The 13046-nt window shown below is 33.8% G+C and overlaps 1 protein-coding gene across 13 annotated transcripts in view; it reads right to left on the bottom strand.

The window, feature by feature from the left end:
• Positions 1 to 13046, bottom strand: part of LOC108356299 (uncharacterized) — a 143852-nt gene that overhangs the window by 117221 nt on the left and 13585 nt on the right. For 3 of the 13 annotated variants that reach the window (XM_017607470.1, XM_017607474.1, XM_017607481.1), the window contains one exon: positions 10827 to 10913. The exons of the other annotated variants lie outside the window; for them this stretch is intronic. The gene's annotated coding sequence lies outside the window, so the exon portion shown is untranslated. The remainder of the gene's footprint in view (positions 1 to 10826; positions 10914 to 13046) is intronic. 13 annotated transcript variants of the gene reach the window in all.

The raw sequence follows: 13046 nt of genomic DNA, 5'->3' as shown, positions 1-13046 counted from the left end.
TCAAAGCATACTGAGCATCTTTCTCTTTGACACCATGTCTGAAATCCCACGTGATCTGTCAAATACTAATGCATGAAAATCCTAACCTCAAAAAAATCACCCGTTATATTGTACCAATCTTTTGACTACAAAAAAACTTGTCCCAATCAGCGATTTCGTCGTCATTTTGACGTTTTTTTTCGCTCAATGACGTCTTGACAATTTGTCCCCCATAAATGACGATTTTTATTTTAGTACATATGCATGTCGCAATAAGCAGGTGAAGTAATAAAACAGCTTTCTCGCTTTATTTTCTGACATTCGGCTGCCTTATAGTCACATTTTAAAGGCAATTTTTCAAATAAGGCAGTGTCAAAATCTTTCTTCTCGCTCTAGTTACTTCACCTGGTATAATTCCGCCATGGTACATATGTACGTAATATGTAACGTAATCCAGAACAAAAGCAGTTTTGTTCTACAAACAAATCGTAAATTTTCACTGTTGACACCCATTTTGAAAGAGAAAGAAAAATAGGAGAGAACAAATGCTGTTGTTTTAAATTGTAATTTTAAATTGTTGTTAACAATTAAAAATTAACGATTTAACCGACTTTAAAAACAGGAGGAGGTTAGCAATTCGTCGGGATATAATAATTATTTTTTTTTTATGTTATCGCATACCTTTGGACCACATTAAGCGATTTCAATAATTTTTTAAAGGAAAGGTGGTACCTCAGAGGTAGTCCCATACTAATTCGGCTTAGATGCGATTGTTGGATCATGAAGAAATTGACCGTTATCTTAAATTTTTATATGAGAACTAGCAGACCCGGCGAACTTCGTCCCGCCCCAAATTAATTTTTTGTATCGAAACATTTTGGTTCAACATTTTCACCAACAGTTCACGTTCATGATTTTCAGTGACGCATTTATCTTCCAATATGATGGTTTGGTGGTTGTCAGAAGGCATATTTTCATTGCCATCTTAAATAACCCAGCAAAAGTGTATATGCATACAAAGATACGTAATAGCTTCAGTGCGTTTGAAAGGCGTCACGCCCCCTTATAAAGTAGCCCCAATTTTCTCTAACAGCATGGGATTGATTTCATATACCTCCATACAATGTTCGAGTACTCTACCATGAACACTTACAGAGATATACAGTATAAAAAATCCGGTTTGTATGGGAGGTGCCATGCCCCTTTTTCCCACAGCCCCAATTTTTCTTCATGACTATGCGATTGATTTTATATATCTCCATACCAAGTTCCAGTACTCTATCATGAACACTTCCAGAGATATGCAGTGTGTAAAATTTGGTTTGTATGGGAGGTGCCACGCGCCCTTCACTTAGCGGTATGAAACATACTTTACAACCTATTATCATACCTACCGAATATACACAAACAATTCCATGCAAATCGGTCAAGCCGTTTAGGAGGAGTTCGACCAAAACACCACAGTGACACGATATTTTTATATATTTGATTTTTCATACAACAATACTAAAAACTCTAAAAGAAAAAAAATGAGAAAATTTTTTAGGATTGCCAGAGGTATGCAGTCTGAAAAATTTGGTTTGCATGGGAGGTGCCACGCCCCTTCTTCAATAGCCCCAATTATTCTTCATGACCGTTTGACTGATTTTATATATCTCTATACCAAGATTCAGTACTCTACCACGAAAACTTCCAGAGATGTGCAGTATGAAAAATTCGGTTTGTATGGATGTGCCACGCCCCTTTTTCTAATAGCCCCAATTTTTCTTCATGACCATGTGATTGATTTCATATATCTCCATACCTAGTTTCACACTTTCAGAGATATGTAGTGTGAAAAATTAGATTTGTATGGGAGGTGCACCTAGCGGTATGAAATATACTTTAAATCCGATTCTCATACCTACCATATATGCACAAAAAATTTCATAAAGATCGGTCAAGCCGTTTAGGAGGAGTTCGATCACTAACACCGTGACACGAGATTTTTATATATTAGAATAAAGTCGGTTTTGTTTTTGCTTAAAAATTACTTTTATTAACCCATATGCAATGTGGGTTTAACTTGGTTTTATAACGCGTGGTTATATTTATTTTAATTTTGTTTTTGTATTTTTTATTGTTAAAAAAAAGTACAATAAATAAAATTTGTACGTTTTTTTAGCCGAAATTACGATTTTTTTGGTGTAAATTAACGATTTTTGGTCCCAATATTTTTATTTTGTACCAATTGCCAAATATAAAAATGCACAAATCTGTACAATTGTACCAATCGAGTGACAGACACTGCCTTAAACATTTATGCAACTAAAAAAAACTATCAACAAATCTTCGTAAAAATTTCGAGTTTTTAATTAGATTCTGAGTATGCAGTTTTGTAGCCAATTGAATTCTAGTAGAATAAAGTAAGAGTTTCAAATGGCTAACAATTACGGTTGATTTTTTAGAATTTGAAAACAGCTCGAAATTTTGTACGAAGTTTTGTTGATTTTTTTTTTTAGTATTGCACAAAGTTGGAAACTTGGATTTGGGTTTCTTAAAGAATGAACTATATTTTTATAAAAAAAAATAACCAAAATTAAATAACAATAAAATAACGAAAAACAAATAACTTAAGGACGAGCACACCTAAAAGTTAAACATTCTAAAAATAGAATTATTAACAAAGCCCAAAAAACCAACAACCACATGGTCAAGTGTGAATTGCAGCAGAATAGCTGCGCTTGATTGTGTTGGCTTAACAAAATTAAAAAGTGGAAAAAAGCAACAATAATTCACAAGGCGAACTTAGGACAGTGCGTAGGCAACTCGAATCCTACTGAAAGAAGTCTGATGAGGAAATGTGGTGATTTCCGAAATAGCTATCACTTCTACCATTTTTTCAAAAAATAAAAAATATTGTTGCTTGTCGACAGTAGTTTTTCATCTAAAAACGGCCTAGGGCTCAATAAAAATTGTTGAATAAAATTAAATAAGAACAAAAATAATACCGTAAAACTTGGCAACAAGTGGTTCGGCTATACTTTTTTGACCACTGTATGTATTTTTAATATATTTAATTGGGCATGCACATTATACATAACGGAATGAACTAGGGAAGTTAATTTTTCCGTTTTTTACGATCCCCACATTTTCGGGATATCGTTCTCACAATCCCGGGATGCCAGGATTAGTCCCGGGATTTAGATGTTCATTAGTTTTCAACAACTTAAATCGCAAAAATTTCTTCTATATTGTTTGAGAAGCTCTCCCACCACAAAATAAATAATAAATAAATGGGTTTGAAATCTACTTTATTATGTAAGTGTCATTTTTGGTTTGGAATTTCAGACATATAAATTGAAAGAGGAAATTTATTTATAAAAGTACAAAGACAAAGTTAACCGAACAAATTCCAGGATCTTATCGACTTTATATAAGTCCTTATCATATAATTTTTTCAAAAACAAATATTGCGAAATTTCAGGGATACAATTTTAAAAGGACATTTTCAATACTTACCAGTCCTTATGCACCAAGCAATTGAATCCGCATAAATTCTACAGAATTTTCTCTTTAATCTGGAACCCATACTTCTTCTCTAAGGACATTTCACTGAATTTTTTAAATCATTTGTTAATTACTGACGTCAGAGTAGAAACTAAAAACGCAATTTTACTATATTTAGCCCATGGTTTCGGGAATATATTGATTTTTGTTTGTAAAATTTACTATCGCACGGTGTTATATGTATAATGAGCTAGACATTCAAGATTTAATTTTAGATAGTACTTCATATTTTGAAATTTTATAAGTTATCGATGGTAAAATTTAAAAAAAAATTAAGAGAAATATGGGTCCGATAAAAAATCCCAACAAGTCTAGCCCGACAATAGATTATTATATACCATTTTAAAGGCCTATAAATCCTCTTCTCACATCATATTCGATCATTGAAATCGAATCAAAAATAGTCATTCAAAAACGCATAAATCTACAAAATCCTATTTTCTGACTTAAATCGACAGGTCGCGACCTCTAAATGGTCTTTCAAAAATCTACAAAAATAGGCAATAACATTTCTCTTAAAAACGAATAAAATTAGAGGGTAGGGTCTTGAAATTTTCAAATAAGCATTTTCGACTGGCACGCTACTGCACCTGGAATATCCGAACACTTAATCGGGAAGGTGCCTATGCCCGGCTGGTTGATGTCCTAGAGAAAATAAAGGCTGACATTACCGCCTTCAATGAAATGCGATGGATGGAGCAATGGAGTTCACCCCGGTGGACGAACTTCTAGCCACAACCCGCATCAAAGCGAGATTTTTCAATATTTCGCTCATCTGCGCCCATGCTCCGACGTAAGAAAAGGACGAGGCGTCCAAGGATCCCTTCTATGAGCGCTTGGAGAGAACATATGAGCGCTGCCCTCAAGCTGCATGGCTGTCTCCAAATCGAAAAACGAGAAACCAAATCGACTATGTTGTGATAGACGGAAGGCATGCTTCCAGTGTTTCAGACGTACGTACACTCCGAGGGCCAAACATCGACTCGCACCACTTTCTTGTTGCAGCCAAGATACACACCGACCTCTGTGCAGAAGGAACGGAAAAGACATTGTTGCACTTTATGCGTTCTGGGCTATAACTAGGAATGCAATAATGTTGCTGTCGGAATTTTGGCCATTCGTTATTTTATTTCAATTTGTGATATTAAATTACAGAGGTTGTTGCGTTATGATTTGAATTAAAAGCTGAGTGTGGGAATATGCTTTCTGTATTTGAACTTTATTGTTTACAATTTGTATTGAAACCATTATCTGTGGTCTGCTGTTAACTTGCAGATGTTTCTTAGCTAAAATTTGAATTTTTAAAAATTTGCCTCTTCTGACAGTTTGACAGTTTTCACAAACCCGCCCGGGAAAATACTCCGGCCGACTCCGGGCTAGTGAGAAGCCAATATTAACCGCTCAAAGTTGCTTTCAACAGCCCGAGAACCAATCAAAGAAACACAAATTGGCCTCTTTCTGGCATCTGCGGGCGAACAAAATAACAGACTTATTGTGCGTCCCGGTATAAAAAAATGCAACCTTGACACGCACCCACACACAGTGCCCTGCTAAGGGAGCCGATTTTGTCAAGAGGGAGCGAGAATACTGTTTTCTTTTATTATTGAGTCATGGTTGAAATGCATATGAATATGAGAGAAAGTTTTCCCAATAAGTTATTTAGCTAGGTTCTAAACAGTGTTGTCATTTTGGTGTTTTGGAGCTAGAATTAGCTCTTTATTTTTCCATTTAGCTCCGAAAATAGGGCTTTAGCTCCTAGCTCTTTTGTTTGTTTTGTTTTCAAAATTATGTAGCACTTTTTTAGCTCCAGAAAGTTTTAGTTGTGTTTGGTAATATATTTAAATTACAAATCTGTAAGTTCATTGTACAAGTGTTGACTAAAATTTATTTGGTTTTGGCGATCTCAGGCTATTTTCGATATCTTCATATTATTCTATTTCGATTAATACTTAGAAAATTTCCATTCATAATACAAATGGCGCGCCAGCAAATGGGAAATGGGCAAGTAAGTCAATTAGTTTATGCAACGTGCGCGGGAGCACACAAACTATACCGGACGGAAAGAAAAGCCAAAACTTAAGCATTGATAAAGTTACAAATTTCGAAATTCGGTGGAAAAATATACATTTGTATCCACGGAAAAATACAGACTGCACCATAAACTCATGGATCTAGGTTAATGAATTCACGCGGGGAGTTTCTTTTTACCTTACTAATTTTACATTTAAGGAGAGAAGGAAGTAAAACTTTTCAGACAAATTTTTCGAACAAAATTATTCGTAACCCGAGTTTGTATGGTCAATTCATATGTTTGAGATTGCAGATTTTAACAGTTTGTAAAGTACTTTTAGTTCATTTTCTAGTTCATATAAGTATGTGCATGCATATAAGTGTTATAACGAATTCGAAATATATGAACCTTATTTTGGTTATAAAAGTTTTTTTTAGCACTTAAACTCACAAAATTCCCCCCCTAAATACGGCCTTGAACCTCATGTCAATAAACGCTCAACTTTAATAAAATTATAGCTCTTCATTTTAGCTACTATTAGTATTATTTAGCTCTTTCTTCCGGCCGTTTTAGCACCAAACGAAATTTTTCTCTGGCAACACTGGTTTTAAATCGGTGGTCGGCAAAAATTAAACTGTGTCTGTGTTGGTGAGAACAAGAGAACTGATCCGCATGAGCAATCCAGTAGGAAATTACGAGAAGTGAAACAAAATTTTTTACTTATCGGTCTTCAACAAAAACAGCTTTGCCCGGAGTGCATACACTTTTTCCGAGATTTGGATAGCTTTAAACAAATATTTTGGAAAAAAATATCTATTAAGTAAACTGCTTACTCTAAAATTTAGGTGGCAACCCTATTCCGAAATACGATGGAATGAATGGTACATATCTTGAGCGTATATGTACTATCTATGTATACATAAAAAAAATTTTGATTGAGATTAACAAAATAAAAATTTGTTTTACAAGGAAGCGTGGCAACCTCGATGGAAAATATTTTCTGACCAAAGTTCTCAACAATACTTTTCATTTGATATCCATATTGCAATGTTTTAGATAAATTGTGTAGAATCGAAAATAAGTGGCAACCTTACACTATTCTCCTAAGACATAACATTTTGTGTATAGGGAAAGCATTGCTTAAGAAATTTCTCTTGGTACCCATGAATAGTATTATTTTACCTTTTTTTAGAAGTAGTTTAGAAGCAACCTTATTATAACTATTTTTGAATTAGGGATCTTTAAAATACCTTCCATTTGATACCCATATTATGATGTTTTAATTAATTTGTAACTAATTTCGAATAGGTGGCAACCTTATACGAGTCTTCACGGAGATATTGCCTATTCAGATAACCTTAACATCCAAAACATTATCTGTGTACAAAAATTCACCAAAATCGTTAGAGCCGTTTCCGAGAACCCTATGGATATATATATATATATACAAGAATTGCTCGTTTAATGTAATAAGATATTTAACACATACATATGTACATATATGTGCATCGCTCATTTACTATAAAAGTATCTAAATCCCAAAAAAGCAAAAATCGGGTTAAGTAAAAAGTAAAAAGTGGAAAAAAAATTCCCCCGAAATATGTTCATCCGCGCATAATAAACTCACGGAAACAAATGATAAAGCTGAAGATGTATTAATTTTTCCCTTGGAGTATATGTAAATTCAAAACTTTAAAACAGGTGTTCTCGATTTTAAGTTTTTTGAGTTATGAAAAAACTCAAATAAAAATTTTCAAAATTCATTTGGATTCACCCACGTCAAATATTGAAAACTTAAATTTAAAAAAATCCAAATTCATGTTCATCAAAATTTTCCATATCATTATGAAATGATTAAAAATGTCTTTTAATCACATACATATTCCCTTTAACAACCACCCTTTAATTCTTTTAAAAAAAAAATTTTTTTCATTAAAAAGTTGTATTTTTTCTTTTTTTAATAATCCTAACGGTTTTTACCCTCCGTTCCCGCCAATCCGCACGAGGGCGCAGTCCGCATGACGTACGGAACCAGTATTTATTTTCAATTTTTGCGCCGAGTCACGATAGGCAGGAGTTTGTTAAGTGTCGAGATCTAAAACTGTTCAGCTAAAGAACTAAATTCATCAGCCGATTTTATGTCTTTATTTTAATGGTTCATTTATTGAAAGAGGACAGTATCGATTTCTTAATGCTGAAAAGCGGATCTGATATATCAAACGTCTTGGAATGAGAGTTAAAATCCTGGCATAAGCAACGGAGTGGGACGTGCAATTCAAAATTAGTTTTACAAGCTTTCAGAAATAGGGGACAAAAGTGTCTTGATACCCGGGAGGGAACATTAAGGTTAACTTCGCCCAAAAGAAGCGGAGTTGAAATTGAGCCTGTTAGTAATTTAAATATAAAAATTGTACCAAGCATTTGCCTGCGGCTGGAAAGTGTAGGAAGATTAATAAGTTAGGTCCCTGAAGTAATCACTACAACATTCACCGACTGGTTTCGCACACATGCCATAATTTAGTGCTTATCTAGTGCCAATTTATGCCGCTAAAAAAAATTGAGTGCTCTGTAAATGTTGGTAAAAACATGTGGTAGCCATCTCTTCAGCTGAAGTAAGCACTACACTATGAATATCTCTGGAACCAAAAAGCGCATATACTTCTACCTTACGGCATAATTTAGTGCTTGCCTAGTTCCAATTTATGCCGCAAACAAATTTTTTTCTCTGCAAATTTTGGTAAAAACATGTGGTAGCCATCTCTTCAGCTGAAGTAAGCACTACTCTATGAATATCTCTGGAACCAAAAAGCGCATATACTTCTACCATACGACATAATTTAGTGCTTATCTAGAGCCAATTTATGCCGCAAAAAAAATTTAGTGCTCTGTAAATTTTGGTAAAAACATGTGGCAGCCATCTCTTCAGCTGAAGTACACTATCAATATCTTTGGAACCAAAAAGCGCATATACTTTTAGCTTACGACATAATTTAGTGCTTATCTAGTGCCAATTTATGCCGCAACAAAATTTTTTTTTTCTCTGCAAATTTTGGTAAAAACATGTGGTAGCCATCTCTTCAGCTGAAGTAAGCACTACACTATCAATATCTCTGGAACCAAAAAGCGCATATACTTTTAGCTTACGACATAATCTAGTGCTTATCTAGTGCCAATTTATTCCGCTAAAAAAAATTGAGTGCTCTGTAAATTTTGGTAAAAACATGTGGTAGCCATCTCTTCAGCTGAAGTAAGCACTACTCTATGAATATCTCTGGAACCAAAAAGCGCATATACTTCTACCATACGACATAATTTAGTGCTTATCTAGAGCCAATTTATGCCGCAAAAAAAATTTAGTGCTCTGTAAATTTTGGTAAAAACATGTGGCAGCCATCTCTTCAGCTGAAGTACACTATCAATATCTTTGGAACCAAAAAGCGCATATACTTTTAGCTTACGACATAATTTAGTGCTTATCTAGTGCCAATTTATGCCGCAACAAAATTTTTTTTTTCTCTGCAAATTTTGGTAAAAACATGTGGTAGCCATCTCTTCAGCTGAAGTAAGCACTACACTATCAATATCTCTGGAACCAAAAAGCGCATATACTTTTAGCTTACGACATAATCTAGTGCTTATCTAGTGCCAATTTATTCCGCTAAAAAAAATTTAGTGCTCTGTAAATTTTGGTAAAAACATGTGGTAGCCATCTCTTCAGCTGAAGTAAGCACTACACTATTAATATCTCTGGGACCAAAAAGCGCATATAATTTAGTGGTTATCTAGTGCCAATTTATGCCGCTAAAAAAAATACATTTAATACATTTTGCAATAGGACTGCGCAATTAATAAATTCATTATAACTCATAAAAAAAAAATACATATATTATAAAATCTAATTAACGAAACGACCTAATGCCCAGTGTAAAGTACACTGCAAAACTAACTTTTTTTCTCTAACAGGCCATTTTGCATTGCGGAGCTTGACGATTTTTACAAGCCAGATATTTAAGCAGTCTTCCAAAAAGCTTTCAAGATCCAGTTGAAAATGGAAGCAGTCCTGACAGATACATATTACTAGGAGTTGCCAAACTTACAGGACCTCTTAAACAAAACAAAAACGTAGTAGCACATTATACTGCAATATGTCTAAGGCAAAATACATGGTTCGAGCTTGACGATCTACAATCCGAAAAACATTTAAAAGTCAACACCAATTTACGCTATTACGTTGAGCAATAATCTACGGAAAAATAAGAAAGTGATAGAAAGGATATACATACACTAGTGTGGCCCAAGAATGCTTGTGAAAGAAGTAAAGTCGGAATTTTAATGCTCTCACATCTAAGGGCGTGAGAGCATTCTATATCGAAAAAAATATCAGACTTGGATTTCAAAATAAAATAGAGGGGTATATTTTTTCGATATAGAACAATCCTAGGGTGTGAGAGCATTCAAATTCTGACTTAACTTTTTTTTGGACCACTCTAATATACACTCAGCGAAATACCTACATATATAAAACACGTTTTTTTTAATATAACACCGTGCGACAAAAACAAAAAAAAATAAAACACATGAATCAGCCTATATAATCACGAAACTATGGCCCAAATATAGTAAAAGTGCGTTTTTAGTTTTTCTCTCTGACGTCCGGATTAATATATTTGGTCCAGGGTTTCGCGAGTATATTGATTTTTGTGTGTATAAAATTGACTGTCACACGTTGACGGGTCACACGAAAGGGATTTGAATGTCTATTCTTTATATTAGCTATTTTTATTTATATTTTTTATTATAGTAGCTTTGAACTTTATTTTTAATCAATCAATATGAGTTGTAATGAATTTATTAATTGCGCAGTCCTATTGCAAAATGTATTAATAAATGTATTAAAATTATGCCATGAGGTAGAAGTATATGCGCTTTTTGGTTCCAGAGATATTGATAGTGTAGTGCTTACTTCAGCTGAAGAGATGACTACCACATGTTTTTACCAAAATTTACAGAGCACAAAATTTTTTTTTTCGGCACAAATTGGCGCTAGATAAGCACTAGATTATGTCGTAAGGTAGAAGTATATGCGCTTTTTGGTTCCAGAGATATTGATAGTGTAGTGCTTACTTCAGCTGAAGGGATGGCTACCACATGTTTTTAACAAAATTTGCTGAGAAAAAAAATTTTTTTGCGGCATAAATTGGCATTAGATAAGCACTAAATTATGTCGTAAGAGCATCTAGATGCCTTTCTGCATCAAAAAGAAAATTTTGAAAAAAAGGTCACTCACGTTTAATTGGCAGTTACGGCTCAATATGTCTGTACATATATAAATCCGAAGATACCAAGCTTTTCAGGCCATCAGTGCTCCATTAACCTAAAATTTTACGAAAGTTTGTTGAGTTTTTTTTTTAATATTTAAATAATAGTTTGAAATTTGAATTTGTTTGAGTTCTGCTAAAGAAAGAATAATATTTTTATAACCAAAAACTAACCAACTAACCAAAATTAAGTTACAAAAAAAATAATATGTTAAATCTTGTCAAAATATGGTGCGGCTATAATTTTTTCGACCACTGTATGGAAACAAGTGACAAGAAAATATATCAAAAATTCAACACTTGAAGGAAAGCTTTCGACTCACACATAGACAGGGTGAAGTCCCGAGAATATAAGTATTTACGAAGAATCAGAACCAATATTGACCTATTTGACATGTAAGACCGAATGGAAACAAGTAAGAGCAGCGCTGTCTTCGGTTATGCCGAAGGCTTCATACCTTTCATGAGCATCTGAAAATTTTACTTTAACAGATTACTGCATTTGAAAAAATGTATATATTCACAGCAGGCATAAATAGAGGAGATACATATATAAAAAATTATAACTAAACAATCAGAGGTATGGAAGACATACCTTATATAGCCCCATTCTAAATGATTTTCACTGCTGTGTGATCGGTACGTGAACCGGTAACACAATTTAATGGGTTTAGCTACCTACATCAAGGAGATATATCGCAAAGACTGGTATCTGAACAATCAGTGGTATAAGAGATAAAGCTCATACAGCATAAATTTTAACGATTTTCTCAGTAGACTTTGTATTATTATTTATAAAATAGCTTACGAAATTTATCGGTTTTAGCTGTCCAAATAAAGGAGTTTTACAGTAAAACCCCATATATGAACAGTCAGCTTTATGGGGGCAACAAACAGGTTATAGTGAACCGATCTTTGGTATTTTTACTGTAAACTTTCTGTTGATAATGAGTGAAAATAGTGCAAAATTTCATGTTCCTAGGTGTATAAATGAAGGAGTTATAACGAAAATTCTCATAACTGAACAATCAGTTGTATGGGAGATATATGTTATAGTGACCCGATTTGTTATTTTCACTGTAAGTATTCTGTTAACAATGAGTGAAAACGGTGCGAATTTTGATGCNTTTGACATGTAAGACCGAATGGAAACAAGTAAGAGCAGCGCTGTCTTCGGTTATGCCGAAGGCTTCATACCTTTCATGAGCATCTGAAAATTTTACTTTAACAGATTACTGCATTTGAAAAAATGTATATATTCACAGCAGGCATAAATAGAGGAGATACATATATAAAAAATTATAACTAAACAATCAGAGGTATGGAAGACATACCTTATATAGCCCCATTCTAAATGATTTTCACTGCTGTGTGATCGGTACGTGAACCGGTAACACAATTTAATGGGTTTAGCTACCTACATCAAGGAGATATATCGCAAAGACTGGTATCTGAACAATCAGTGGTATAAGAGATAAAGCTCATACAGCATAAATTTTAACGATTTTCTCAGTAGACTTTGTATTATTATTTATAAAATAGCTTACGAAATTTATCGGTTTTAGCTGTCCAAATAAAGGAGTTTTACAGTAAAACCCCATATATGAACAGTCAGCTTTATGGGGGCAACAAACAGGTTATAGTGAACCGATCTTTGGTATTTTTACTGTAAACTTTCTGTTGATAATGAGTGAAAATAGTGCAAAATTTCATGTTCCTAGGTGTATAAATGAAGGAGTTATAACGAAAATTCTCATAACTGAACAATCAGTTGTATGGGAGATATATGTTATAGTGACCCGATTTGTTATTTTCACTGTAAGTATTCTGTTAACAATGAGTGAAAACGGTGCGAATTTTGATGCTCCTAGCTGCATAAATGAAGAAGTTATGGCGAAAAATCTCATATCTGAACAATCAGTTGTTTGGTGGATATAGGTTATAGAGACCCGATCTTCGCCATTTTAACTGAAAGTATTCTTTTGATAATGAGCAACAGTGCAAAATTTCATGTACCTAGCTACTTAAATGAGCTACTTATGAGAGCTATAGGTTATAGTGACCCGTTCTTTGTAATTTTCACTCTAAATTTTCTGTTGATAATGGGTGAAAGTATTGAAAATTTCATGTTCCTAGCTGCGTAAATGGAGAAGTTATAAAGAAATCTCATATCTGAACAATCATACAAC

This window comes from Rhagoletis zephyria, unplaced genomic scaffold (genome assembly GCF_001687245.7).
Source record: "Rhagoletis zephyria isolate East Lansing unplaced genomic scaffold, Rhagoletis_zephyria_1.1 Rzeph_scaffold_00171, whole genome shotgun sequence".
In the NCBI taxonomy this organism is placed as follows: domain Eukaryota; kingdom Metazoa; phylum Arthropoda; class Insecta; order Diptera; family Tephritidae; genus Rhagoletis; species Rhagoletis zephyria.
Note: the sequence above shows the minus strand (reverse complement) of the source record. Positions and strands in the feature narration are given on the sequence as shown.